Here is a 14,795-nt window from a genome sequence, read left to right as displayed (position 1 = left end):
AGATCTGTGTTGGAAGAAGTGCAGCCAGAGTGCTCCTTGGAGGCCAGGATGACCAAACTTCGTCTCTCAAGCTTCGGACATATTGTCAGGAAGAACCAGTCACTGGAGGAGAATACTATGATTGGTAAGGTGGAGTGTCAGAGAAAAAGAGGAAGACCCCAAGAGAGATGGATTGGCAAAGTGGCAGCATCAATGGGTTCAAGCGTGGTAACAATAGTGAGGTTGGCCCAGGATAGGGCAGTGTTTTGTCCTGCTGTGCATAAGGTGTTTCGGTACCGACTCGATGTCATCTAACAACAACAACAACATATAAGAAATTTTAAAATGGAGTTTCTGCTGCTAAAAAAGTTAGACAACAACAAATCAAATCCAACCCTCAGAATCAATTGCTTCCTCCTCTGTACTACCATCCCATTTTGCTTCAATTTAGTGTTTACATCCAGGTCCAATGCCTCACACAGTCATTTGTCTCTTGGTTGGTTTCTTCTCTTCCACTAGGTGTTTCTGAAGGCAGAATATAATGACTTACCCTTTTTTTTTTTTCCTTCTGTAACCCTTACAAAAAGCAATCAACTTATTAAGCCAACACTCCCAATTGTATGCATTCCAAATGAATAACCTCTCTTTTTAAAGTGTTCCTGGGCTTGACCTTCTCTTCAGGAATTGTTTGCCAAGCTCAAGGAACAGGAAAGAAATCAAGGAAAGATCTTTAAGAGTGAATTTTATTTCAACATACCAAGAAACCACTTAGCACCAGGTAGACAGCTGCTCTGACAAGAATGATGTAAGACTAGAAAGATTGAGTTTCTTGACTGCCTGGAAAATGGCTCGGAAGGAAATGTTGAAATAAAGATACTTCTTCTAATATGATGAAGTACACTGATGTATAAATGCTGTTTGTTTAAGAAAAAATCAGCTCCATTATTTTAGAATTTTCCATTCTCCTGCCCTCTCAATCACATGGACCATGCTATCTGTCTAACACTGTACATAGGACAGTTCCACATAACATGCTCTCTGAGGCCCAGCTGCCCATACTCAGCCTGGTCCTGGCAGCATGCTTTTCCTTCTGAATCCATGCAGACCATATGATGCTGGTCACAAGAGAAGCCCACCCAAGACTTGGTGGAGTTCTTAAAAGATGTCAGGTTCTGGGGTACAAAGCAAGATTCTGTGCCCGAGTTTCCAAGATGATGGTAGTTGGAGTGACCAAATCCATTTATATGGCCCTCATGGGAGACAGCAAAGGTGAAGTAGGAGTCACAGAAGACATCCTGGAACTTCACGTAGCTTTGGCTTCCCCTGGAGTTCAGCATCACACACGTTGGGACAAGAAGTCATTCAAGACCTTGCTGGCCACCACAGTTATTCAGGCACATAGGCTAGCTGGCCCTGCTCACCACATCGTAAGGTATAGTGGTCACCATCAGCCATCAGCATCACCAAGTTGTCATTCCTTGAGGCCGACTTCACCGCAGGCACATCCAGCTGTACTTGCACAGGTACCCAGCTCTTCGTCATGGGTTCCAAAAGCCCAATCACTCCATCATTGTCCTGGAAGGAGACCTAGAGGAAGACACGGCCATCTTCAGTGAGGGTTGCTAAGTGGCTGTCTCGTGCTGATACCTGTACCACCTTTTCCTATAGGTCCATTTTCCCAGGGACCAACTCCAAGCCCTCTAGTAAAGTGTCCCTTCCCAGCACACCCTCATCATTGCAGCTGAAGAAGCAGCCTTAGCCATTCTTACTTAGACACATGGTGTGCATGACCCCAGCCTCAGCTTGAACAACATCCTCAGCAATAAGCACCAGGGCTGGCTTCTTCCTCTCCATCACATTCTCACCCAGCCCCAGTTGGCACACGTCCCCCTGACCCAGTGTCAGCACCATGCTTCATTCTGTGCTGTGGGATCTATGAGTGACCTTCACTTTCTTGCTCTTGGGGGTGGCATCTTCTGGAAGGGATCTTCTCTTAGCAGTGTGCTTGGGTGGCACCTTGATTTCCGGAGCACAGATTGACTGCAAGAACTCCACAGCTCTCAGGCCCAGTCACTTTTAATAAAAAAAAAAGAAAAAAAAAAAAAAAAAGGCAAAAAAGAGGGGGATGGGACAAGTTCTCAGCCAGGGTCAGCACACATAGGCCAGAGCACTATCAAAGGACCCATTTGGTTTAAAAGCCAAAAAATCAAGCAATATGCATTGAAGATCATAAATGAGGCTATTATTTTTATGTTATAATGTAATTATAACATAAAAATATAACATCTCAATGTCAAGAAAACAAAAATCCTCACCACTGGACCAATAAACAGCATTTTTATCAACAGAGAATAGATTGAAGTTGTCAAGGACTTCATTCTTCTTCATTCAATCAACATTCGCGGAAGCAGCAGTCAAGAGATCAGATGACGTATTGCATTAGGCATATCTGCTACACAGGAACTTTTTAAAGTGTTGAAGAGCAAAGATGTCAGCTTGAGGACTAAGGTGCACCTGACCCAAGCCATGGTATTTTCAATAACCTCATATGGATGCGAAAGCTGAACAGTGAATAAGGAAGATAGAAGAATTGATGCCTTTGAATTGTGGTGTTGGAGGAGAATACTAAAAGTGCCATGGGCTGCCAAAAGAACCAATAGATCTGTTTTGGAAGAAGTACAGCCACAGTGTTCCTTAGAGGCCAAGATGGCTGAACTTCATCTCTCATACTTTGGACATATTGTCAGGAGGGAACAGTCGCTGGAGAAGGATATCATGCTTGATAAGATGCAGGGTCGGAGAAAAAGAGGAGGACCCTCAACAAGATGGTTTGGCCAGGTGGCAGCATTGATGGACTCAAGTGTGGCAGCGGTAGTAAGGTTGGCCCAGGATCGGACATTGTTTTGTTCTACTGTGCATGGGGTCGCTATGAGTTGGTTCCGACTCAATGGCACCTGACAACAACAACAACAACAATGTCATTACTAATAATATTATGCACATTAAGCACTGTTTTTGGTACTGTGCTAAAATTTATACTTACTCATTGATTATTATTATTATTTTATCCATATTATTATTTTATCTAGCATTTATTCCTTAAACAACTGTATGAGAGAATTGGTAGTATGGTGGTAGAATTCTTGCTTTCCATAGTAGAGACCTGGGTTCAATTCCCAGTCAAAGCACCTCATGCCTGTCAGTGGAGGCTTGCATGCTACTATGATGCTTGAGTAGGTTTCAGAAAATCAATCAATGTAAAAACTCTATGTCACAAAGGTCTGATCTGCAACAGAACATGAGGGTGGTTTGGGACTGGATAGTGTTTCTTTCCATTGTATATGGGGTCACTATGAGTCAGGGTCTGTCTCCATAACAACTAATAACAACGCTGAGTGCCTACTCTATATCAAGAACTGTGACAGGTTCTGGGGAAACAGAAGCAAATAAGATAGTCACTATGTTTGCCTACAGAGCCTAGTAGAATATCCAAGAATGAAAACAAACAAAACCTACAATGAACACCTTAGAATTTATAAGGGTTACAAAAAAAAAAAAAAAAGCATAGGCTGCTTGCCACAGGGGTTGCTCCGGGGCGTTGGTCTCACCACCTTACACAGTCTTTACAAAAACCCTATCAGCATGCCCACCTGAGCGAGTAGATAAGGAAACTGAGGGATGGAGCCAAATCACAAAGTCAGAAAGCTGCAGAACCAGGTTGTCCCTGCTCAAGATTCAGGACTGATTTATTTTTAGCCATTTTAGAATGGTTAGGTTTCAATACCCTAGAACTCACTGGGTGGATGAACTTAGCATAAATAGCCTCCCAAAGAGCTGGAAGTTATTGGCCATTTGTGTGTATCATAAGATTGCCTTTTTTTATTTTTTAACTTTCAGGGTGAATTGAGTGATAGTTTTCATGGGAGAACATAGGTTTTACACTCATCCTATCGTGTTTTATTTCATTGCAATGATTACAATCCCCTCTGTGCATCATCATTCAACAGTATTTGCTTCTATTCCTTCTGCTTTGGGGAGGAGTATGTACACAAAACACTCAGGAATATATATTCATTTAAACAACCAAAGGGCACATTCTGCAAGTCTGCCTCCTGGCCACCAACATCCACTCCCTCTCTTTCCATGAATCTAGAGTCCTCAGCTGCTACTTCTATCCATGTTCCCATCTCTGCCTCTATCTCTGGTATTGCAGCTTCTCTGGATAGAGTCTCACATCCCGCTTGTGCTCTTATCTTTTGATGGTCCTAGGGTCCTTTGTTCCTGGGTGGTAAGATTAACTATTCACCCCTTTTTGTTACAAAACTTCTACCTTTACAGTTGTGACAGTCGCAATTAGTCATGATAACAATTACTCACTATTGAATCACAAGAATCTCTTTTCTCATCTCTTTTCACCAGACCCATCTAGACAAGATGAAAACTATTCAGTGGGACTTCTACCTTCCCCCACACACTCTGAAACCAAACTTTGTCTTGAAAACTTGTAAGCCAGTCACTTCGTGCCTTTATAGCACCCTCTATACCCATTTAAAGAGCTCTGGTAGCATAGTGGTTATGAATCGGACTGTGAGCTGCAAGATCAGCAGTTCAAAACTACCAGCTGTTCCATGGGAGAAAGATGAGGCTTTCTGCTCCCGTAAAGATTTACAGCCTCAGAAACACTGCTCAGGGTCACTATGGGTTCGAACCAACTTGAGGGCACTTAACAACAACAACAACAACACCCATTTTAGGTAGTCTAAGACTGCACTCTTATAGAATGATCCTGAAATAAAATACAGATGCAAGTGTATCTATCTATTGCTTCCTATCCTTTTCCTATGGTTTAAGGGAGTGAAGCATTCTGTTTCATCAGAAGTGGTCAGGGAGCATCCAAATGTAGCCTTCCTCTATTAATCAATGTCTACCACTACCATCAGTTGCTGTTGAATTGACTCCAACTTATGGGAACACAGTGTGTGTTGGAATAAACTGTGCTTCATAATGTTTTCAATAGCTGATTTTTTCACAAGTAGATTAGCCTTTCTTTCAAGGACTTTTCGGTTAGCAACCAAATGTGTTCACTGTTCTTAATACTGAAACCATTAAAAAAATAAAAATAACACAAGCAAAACCCCAAACCAGTTGTTGACTTGATTTCAATTCATGGTGATCCTATGTATGCGGAGTAGAACTTGCTTCAGGGGTTTTTCAAGAATCTTGGAAGTAGATCCCCAGGCTTTTCTTCCAAGGTGCTTCTGAGTGGTTTTGAACCAACAACCTTTCTGTTAGTAGCTAAGCACTTAACTGTTTGCACCACCCAGGAACTCCTTGCAACACTCAGGGACTCATTAACCAATATAGACTCTCCTTGCTGACCCCATTCTGAGTGTGAATCCTTTCATTATCTGGAAAGGTTAGGTTCCACCTACTTAGAAAGACTTAGAAGTCAGTCTTGTTTCAACCAGTAGGACCTTTTCTGGTCAGATCACCCATGCTCATCATGTTCTAATCACATAGGTCATCCCGGCTGGGGGCCAGATATCCTTGTCCCTTTCCAGCAGCAGCATTACTCTCTGAGATTCTCTACTGTGTGGGGATTGGGGTCAGTTCTGATAGAGTAGGTTTGTGTGGATCACTTAGGCAGGAACCCTGTGGAACAATGCTGGGCCCCCCGACCACGGCTGCCACCCACAGTTAGCCACACTGCTGGTGCTCACACCAGACTCCCTAAGCTGTTCCCATGACCCTTTACCTAGCTTTTCAAGAGAGCTTTGTTTAATGTTTCAGGAAACTGCTATGGGCCTCAAAAGCTTCCCAGAGTAATTCTAATTAGTATAGTGACTTCCTGGAAAAACCATTTTACAGACTTCAAAGAAGTTCTCTAAATTTGCCTGAGTGTCCCTGGAACCTTCTTGGCCATCAAGACTGATATTATTATGGTGGCTCTTTAATAAAAAAAAAAAACGTGGGGGTTTCTCATTGCCCTGACATAGGTGAGGAGTCAGAAAACACTTCTCCACCTCCCAGGTAGGGGAAGGATGGGACTGCTCTGTGCTTCTGGGACCTCAACTTAACTCAACTCCCAGGAGCTCATTCCTCGGCATTCAAGACCTCTCACTTTCTCCAATTCCACCATCCACTGAACACACTGTGCTATTTGTTCATCTACATCATGGCAGATGATTCATTCTCATTCAACATCACGGTCTGTTCTAGTATCAACAATGTGTTGGACAGAGCTCTCAGCAGGGAATGTTTTAGAGAACTCTGAGTCCTATTCTGGTGGGACACATATAACAAAGAAAGAACAAATGCACCCCGCAATGTTAGGTAGTAAAGTGGTCAGGAGGATGGAGGGTATGGGAAGAGTGTTTATGACAGTGTGCAGGGAAGGCCTGTTTGAGTGGTGGATGCTAAGGAGAGAGCTCTGGGTGAAGCTAGAGAGTCTCTGAATACCTTGTTGTTGTTGTTGAGTATTGTGAAGTCTGTTCCAACTCATAGTGACCCTGCACAGTGTTTCTGAGGCGGTAAATCTTTACGGGAACAGAAAGCCTCATCTTCCTTCTGCGGGGCAGCTGGTAGTTTTGAACTGCCGACCTTGAGGTTAGCAGCTCAATTCATAACCACTACGCTACTAGAGCACTGAATATCTAGAAGAGGAATATTACAGGCAGAAGGGAGAGAAGGCATGCAGATACTGGGGTGGTAATGTGCTTTGCCAGGAAGTTTGGTTTCTCTGGAGACAGAGTTGGGAGCAGTAGCAATTGGTGAGCTTGGCCTGCAGCATGGAGCATCACTTTCAATCTCTGATGCATGGTCCTTTTCCATAGGGCTATCATTGATACATACGTTCTTGTAATTAAATGAGTTTCTTTATGTGTCCTTTTGCCTTGGTTCTTTGAAAAAAGTTTGAGAACACCCCTCTCCCTACCCAAATTCCTACTGCACTACAAACTACAAGGTCGGCAGTTCAAACACACCAGTCCCTCTTTGGAAACTCTATACAGAGTCACGATGAGTCAGAATTTACTTGACAGAACTTGATTAACATCAACAATAACAATTGCCTTAGTTTTCTGCCCCAGAGGCTTTGTTAGTTTTGTCCACGTTGATAGGTATTTTCTGACAAACTGTAAATAACTTGATAGTTTGATAATTTTCGTCTAGCCCTGGGATGTAATCTGCCCTGTGATTTAATGCCCCTTAACAACAACAACAAAGCAAGAATTCTGGTAGCGTAGTGGTTACGAATCGGGCTGCGAACCATAAGATCAGCAGTTTGAAACTACCAGCTGTTCCGCAGGAGGAAGATGAGGCTTTCTGCTCCCATAAAGATTTAAAGCCTTGGAAACCTTGCAAAGGGTTGCTATGAGTCGGAACAAACTCCATGGCATGCAACAACAACAACAAGGGATTAGCCAGACTCCTGGTGTGGTTCTGCACTGGACAGCAAGGTTGGTTTGAACCATAAGCTAAGTGGCTCAAACTCACCAGCTGCTCCTGGGAGACCCTATACAGGTTTGAGTTGGAATTGACTTGACAGCTCTTAACAAAAACAACAAGGGGATTAGTCAGTTGTGGTCCTTCTGGGAATTGTTAAGAAGTTTGTTTATATAAGCAGTTAATCCCACAGAGTTTTGAGTGAAGAGAGAAGAAGCACAGAGAGAGAAAGGAGGCAAGGAACTGCCTAAAAGAATTGTAACATGGGTCAACTGATGTAACACTAAAGACGCCAAGAAGCCCAGAAGGGTCCCTGAGGAGTTAGGCTAGCAATGGGCCTTAAAGCAGAGTTGTCATTGGTAGCACAATGCTGCTGAATGCAGTTAACAGAACCAAGTAAGCTGCAACAATGGCTGTGAGCTGGGCCAGTTTTGTAATGGAGAAGCTGAAGGCAGATAGGCCAGGATGGTCAAGAGGAAGTTTGTACTGTCAAGAGAAGGCTAGCACAGTCAAGAAAAGGATTTGCAAGCCCAGCTCAGAATGTGTGTGCATGATGACCAAGAGAAGTGCGTGTGGCTAAGAGAAGGATTTGCCTACTTTCATGTCAGAGAGGAAAACATGGCCTACCTGTTAACTTGGAAGAATGACATGAATGAGCATTTTTGGTTAGAAGCTACCCTGCACTGAAGAAACGAGGGATGCCTTCTTCACTTCAGGAGAATCTCCCAGATCTTGCCTATATGTTACCTGATCCTAATTCCTTGTTGCAGCTTGTTACCTTCAAGTTGATCCTGATCTTGAGTCTTAGTCTGATACTTCCTTAACAAAGCACTTAACTGTGAGTGTGGAGTACTGTGTGGCCATTGTCACAATTTTCAAACACAGCAGAGAAGTAGGGGCGGCTGATGTTAGGGACCGTGAAAAAACTGGAGACCAGAGGTATGTCTGATCTTTACCTTATAGAAACCAGTTTTCTGATTTTGATCCTCATTCTTATTGACCCTTGGGAATTTAGATGGATTGTGATTCTAAACATAATTTTCTATGGCTGTGGAACACTACTAGGTCCCATTCCTTCCTACAAGAGCAACGGTTCTCAGTTGGGACTATTTTATTCCCCAGGGACATTGAGCAACTTCTGGAGACATTTTTGGCTGTTACAGCTGGGGGTGGGATGCTATTGCTATCTAGTGGTTAGAGGCCAGTGATATGAACAAATATCCTACAATGCACAGGATGATTCGCTCCTCTTCCCCACTTTCAACAAAGAATTGTTGTTGTTCATTGTTTTGAAGTTGATTCTAATTCATGACCATCTCATACGTTATACAGTAGCACTGCTCCAAACAGTTTTCTTGGCTGTAATGTTAATGGAAGCAGATTATTGTTGTTAAGTGCTGTTGTGTCACCTCCGATCCATAGCAACACTGTATAGGGTTTCCAAGGAGCAGGTGGTGAGCTTGAACCACCAACCTTGCAGTTCAAATTGACTTTGCAGTCCAACGCATTAAGAATAGAACTGCTCTGGAGAGTTTTCTTGGCTGTAATGGCAAACAGATTGCCAGGTCTTTTTTCCACTGGATGGGTTTGAACCACCAACCTTTAGGTTAACAACAGTCCAGTGTAAATTGTTTACACCACCTAGTTGTTGTTGTTGTGAAGTGCCATTGAGTCAGTTCCAACCCATAGCGACCCTGTATAGGGGTTTCCAAGGAGCAGCCGGTGAGCTTGACCTGCCAACCTTGCAGTTCAAATGACTTTGCAGTCCGGTGCATTAACCCACAGCGCCACACCAGGACTCACACCACCTAGGGACAGTAAATGAAGAATTATTTGATCCAAAATGCCAATGCTGGTTATGTTAAGAAATTGCTTGTGTACCTGCCATCTCTGAGAAGGTTGGGCATTCTGTTTTGACTGTCAGTCTGTGGTCTATGCTCTGGAAAGGGTAATATAGGGGCAAGAGTTGCTGTTGTTTCTTGAAAAATCCATCTCTGGAAAGTACTTCTACATATCACAAGTGAGACCCACATCCATAGTGAAGAGAGCAGGGCAGATTACCTGCCTAAATTCTCACATCTGAGCCCTGGTCTACTGATAATGCAGAGGAAAAACCTGGTGATCTGCTTTCATAAATATTACTGCCGAGAAAAGCCTATGGGGCAATTCTACTCTGAACATATGGGTTCACCATGAGTCCATTAACTGGACAGCAGTGGGCTTTTGGTTTTTGCTCTGTGTCACAGTCCTTCAGAATGCTGGAAGCTGTGGCTGAGCTGTCTGAGCTGAGGTGTAGACAGTTTAAAGATCCCTTAACAAATGGAGGTTCAGGAACAGGTTGGTAGGTTATGTGGTAGATCAGGGAGTGGTTCTAGGAGGGAAGATAGGGGTGATGTTGTAGGACAGGTGTTACCTAATTCACCCCTGGACTGGGGCCAGCTTCAACTACTTGCTGCCTGCATGCTCCCTTGTCAGCAGCCCCTGCTATTGTTATCCCAGGAAATACAGAGTAACATAAAAGTAAGTAGAAGCACAGGGAGAGTCATCCTGTAGGCCAATGAATGTTACCATGCTCCTACTCCAGACTCCACAAGCAACTGTCCTCCAACTTTGCCCTGTTCCTTTGACTGAAATAATTCTGCATATTGTAGATTTTGCCTTCTATCTCATCAAATTATTGAGAGTCTCCTTTATCTTCCTCATGTTAACTCATTTCATCTTTGTGCAAGTAGAGTCACATTGTAACTATGAGGGAATAAAGATTGCCATTGTTCTGAAATGGTTGCAGGCACAGATTCAAAATAATTCATTTTCAGTTGACTGGGATAAGGACCAGGGGATGGGAGATTTTTGCTTCTCAATGCAGCTAGGAGTGAGATGCTAACAATGCCCCAAGTTTCTCTCTCTCAAACTCAAACTAAATCAGTTGCTATGAAGTAATTCTGATTAATGGAGATACCCTGTGTGCAAAGTACAATTGTGCTCCAAGCTCTGCAGTTTAATCCCACCGGCCATTCCTCAGAAATCCTATACAGGGTAGCTATGAGTCAGAACCAACTTGACAGCATTTAACTCATTAACAACCTGCAATATGCAAATGATACAACTTTGCTTGCTGAAAGTGAAGAGGACTTTAAATACTCACTGATGAAGATCAAAGAGCACAGCCTTTGGTATGGGTTGCACCTCAATGTAAAGAAAACAAAAATTCTCACCACTGGACTAATAAACAACAGTCTTATCAATGGAGAAAAGAAGTTGTCAAAGACTTCATTTTTCTTGAATCAACCATCAACACTCATGGAAGCAGCAGTCAAGAAATTAAATGACTTATTGTTGTTGTTGTTGTTGTCAGGTGTCATCGAGTCGGAACCGACTCATAGTGACCCCATGCACAGCAGAACGAAACAATGTCTGATCCTGGGCCAGCCTCACTACTGCCGCCACACTTGATGCCATCAATGATGTCACCTGGCTGATCCATCTCGTTGGGCAAATCTGCTGCACAGGAACTGTTTAAAGTATTGAAGAGCAGAGATGTCAGCTTGAGGACTAAGGTGCGCCTGACCCAAGCCATGGTATTTTCAATACGGATGCGAAAGCTGGACAGTGAATAAGGAAGATCGTAGAAGAATTGATGCCTTTGAGTTGTGGTGTTGGAGGAGAATACTGAAAGTGCCATGGACTGCCAAAAGAACCAATAGATCTGTTTTGGAAGAAGTGCAACCAGAGTGCTCCTTGGAGGCCAAGATGGCTAGGCTTTGTCTCATACTTTGGACACATTGTCAGGAGAGAACAGTCGCTGGAGAAGGATGTCATGCTGGGTAGGGTGGAGGGTCAGAGAAAAAGAGGAAATGACTTATAGCATTAGGCAAATCTGCTGCACAAGACCATTTTAAAATGTTGAAGAGCAAAGATGTCAGTTTGAGGACTAAGGTACGCCTGATTCAAGCCATGGTATTTTCAATAACCTTATTATCATGCAAAAGTTGGACAGTGACTAAGGAAGACCATAGAAGAGTTGATGCTTTTCAGTTATGGTTTTGGAGGAGAATATTGAAAGTACCATGGACTGTGTTGGAAGAAGTGCAGCCAGAGTGCTCCTTGGAAGCTAGGATGGCCAGACGTCGCCTCTCATACTTCAGACATATTATCAGGAGGAACCAGTCACTGGAGAAGGATATCATGTTTGGTAAGGTGGATGGTCAGAGAAAAAGAGGAAGACCCCTAGAGGCAAAAACGATCCTGGTTGGCCCAGGACCGGCAGGGTTTTGTTGTGTTGTGCATAGGGTTGCTATGAGTTGGTACCTAACTCGATGGCACCTAACAACATATTTATAAATATTATTCATAATTATATTGACAGCAATAATATCTCTATGTATATTATACTAGTGAAAGCAGAGATTCCATTGTCACCGTCTTAGCTTCAGCTTCCTCCCACACACCCTCAAGGGTTGATCTGACTAAATGTCTGCAAAATATTCCTGGTGAATCTGGGTTCTGCGTATCCCTAAACTGTGCAACCAGGGAAAGTCTTTTAACTTCTCCGTGCCTCAGTTTCCTCATCTTTACAACGGGAATTTTATTAATACCTACTTCATGAGGTTGTCAAAGGATCAAACAGCCTCTGTAATTCCTCCATTCCACTCTTTGACCTTGAAGGACGTCCCATAACTAACTGTCTGCTATGAAAATCGCGTCTCTTCTAAAATGGAAGCTGGTGCTATTCACACAGACATCTGGAGTTTGAGATGCGCAGGCTGTCCCTCTAGAGACAAGTGCTTCAAAGTTAACTTTGGGACCATCTCCTGGGAAAGCAGGATTGTAAACTCAAAGAGAGGCCTAAGGGGATATGAGCAAATTCCATCTCCGAAGCTCTTTGGTGCTGAGGGAAGATACGCTTCACATCGGGGATGCGAGGCTGAGCATTTGCAGACATTTCCTACTTCTACCCAGGATGTCGGGCGCAGTGGTCCCGCCACTTCCCGGAGCCCCCAGCAGCGATGGCCAAGGTTCGGGGCGCCCCTCCTACTAAAGCCGCAGAGCCCGCGCTAGGGCTCCAGCTTCCCCGCCTCGCCGTTCTCCTTACCTATCAGATTTCCTGTGCGCATAGCCGCGCTGCTCCTCCCACCTCTAAATGCCGAGCCGAGGGGAAAGCACCATCCTCCGCCTGCGTCCGGCTCTTTGGAGGACCGAGCTGCTAGCCCCCGCCTCGCTCTCCCCGAGAGATGCAGTCCTGAGCCCACGGCCGGTGTCCGGTTCCCTCCTGACAGCCCAGGGATGTCCCCGACGCACGGTAAGGGCCGGGACGGTGTAGCGCTGAGGGCCCAGTGCTGCGGCGGAGCGAGGGGTGAGCCAGTGCGGAGCGCGGGGTCGCTAACGCCTGTGCACGCCGCTCACTTTGCTTGACCTAGTACTGCGGGCTCTGATGGCTACTATGATCTTTTAATTCAGGAAAAGGAAAAGGAAAAAGGGAATGATCGCATATTTCTTAAGACTTGGTTAAACGTGGTATATTAATTTACAAAGTCTTATCGGTACTCACACCACACACCGAACAAGTTGTACTACTGGGTGGACATAAGATTAGGAAATTAACATCTCAAAGAAACATCTCACAATTAAACAGAAGAACCAGCCTTACAAAAGAAAAAAAAACCCCAAACTATTAAGCACCTGACACTGGCTGGCATCTCTGCGTAGAATGTGTAGGAGTGGTGGAGGGGGCTGGCAGGCAAAATTGTTGAAAAGACATCTTCCACTAAGGAATGACAGCAGGGTTTTGACTTTGTGGAAGTGACGAGAAGAGAAGACAGGCTCTTTAGGTTATTCTTAAATGTATTATTTGCAATATATGTGCCTGTAATTTGTGTGTGATAAATGCTACACACGGTTATATTTGCCTTTCTAAGTCTTTTTTTTTTACATACTGTTTCACTTTTTAGTTAGATTTCAGTTACATACTGTTTCTGTTTCACTTTTTAGTTAGATTTCAGGCCGTATACACTTTCTCCACTAATAGGAATCCTTTTTGCAAACATACAGTAATTGATGTGAAATGAGTGTGAGGAACTTAAAAAGTCTGCAGTCACTTGTAAACAGTCACAGCACCTCCCATCTTTGTGTCTCTCTCAATTAGTATTTCTCTCTCCCTCGCTCACTGAGATCTGAGGAGGAGTAGAATTTAAAGACTGATAGAGATCTGTATAAGTGTTATATTCCAATGAGGGCTGGGGGTGGGGATGCCTGTTGAGAACATTTTATGGAGGTAGGAAATTCTTAGAGTCACATTCATGGGTATATTTCAATTAAATGATAAGAGTCTTGTTTATATGCCTCATCAATTATGGTGCTTCCTCTTTAAAACAGGGCTATGTAATTTGCAAAAAGAAAGCATTTAAAAGTGGCTGCATCTATATTGTTTTTGTTAAGTACTGTGGAGTGGTTTCTGACTCATAGTGACCCGGTATAGGTTTTCCAAGGAGCTGTTGGTGGATTTGAACAGCTGACCTTGTAGTTAATGGTACATTGCTTATCCCTATAGCGCCATACCAGGACATAGTATCTATAGTGTTGTTGTTGTTGTTGTTGTTGTTGCTAAGTGCCATTGAGTCAATTTTAACTCATAGTGACCCTATATAGGGCTTCTGAGGAGCAGCTGGTGGATTTGAACTGCCAGTCTTGAGGTTTGCAGTCTAGTGCTGATCCTACAGCACTACACCAGAAGTCCAGTGTCTGTAGTAAGACCTACTTTATATGTCCTTTCATATTTTCTTTTTTCCCAAGCTGGTTGTCTTTTATAGGTCCTTCAAAAATAATTAAACTCATCTTCCAGTTTGGCAAATTGTAGAGGTTTGTGTGTTACTGTGATGTTGGAAACTATGTCACTGGTATTTTAAATACCAGCAGGGTCATCCAGGTTTCAGATGAGTTTCCAGAATAAAACAGACTAGGATGAAGGAGAGGTGGACTACACTGAAAACCTTATGAATAGCAGTGGAACACTGTCAGCACTGTAATATTGAAAACTGAAACTTGATGAGTAGCACCAAGATGAGTGCTGGAAGATGAGCCTGTCAGTTTGGAAGGCACTCAAAATGCAACTGGGGAAGAGATACCTCTTCAAAGTAGAGTTGACTGTGATGATGTGAATGAAGTAAAGCTTTCAGGTCCTTCATTTCCTGATGGGACACAACTCAAAATAAGAAGAAACAGCTGCAAACATCCATTAAGACTTGGAACATGGAATGTACAAAGTATGAATCTAGGAAAATTGAAAGTTGTCAAAATGAAATGAAACACGTAAACCTTGATATCCCAGGCAATAGGGAGCTGAATTGGCATTGGCCATTTTGAATCTGACAATTGCA

The 14,795-nt window shown here is 43.4% G+C and overlaps 1 pseudogene; it reads right to left on the bottom strand.

Moving 5' to 3' along the window:
• Window positions 1-956: 956 nt before the first annotated feature.
• Window positions 957-12,364, bottom strand: LOC102824385 (annotated as a pseudogene).
• Between the last annotated feature and the right edge of the window lie 2,431 nt (window positions 12,365-14,795).

The sequence above is a fragment of the Chrysochloris asiatica genome, unplaced genomic scaffold, assembly GCF_000296735.1.
Source record: "Chrysochloris asiatica unplaced genomic scaffold, ChrAsi1.0 scaffold00154, whole genome shotgun sequence".
In the NCBI taxonomy this organism is placed as follows: Eukaryota; Metazoa; Chordata; class Mammalia; order Afrosoricida; family Chrysochloridae; genus Chrysochloris; species Chrysochloris asiatica.
This window is presented reverse-complemented; position numbering and strand designations above follow the sequence as displayed.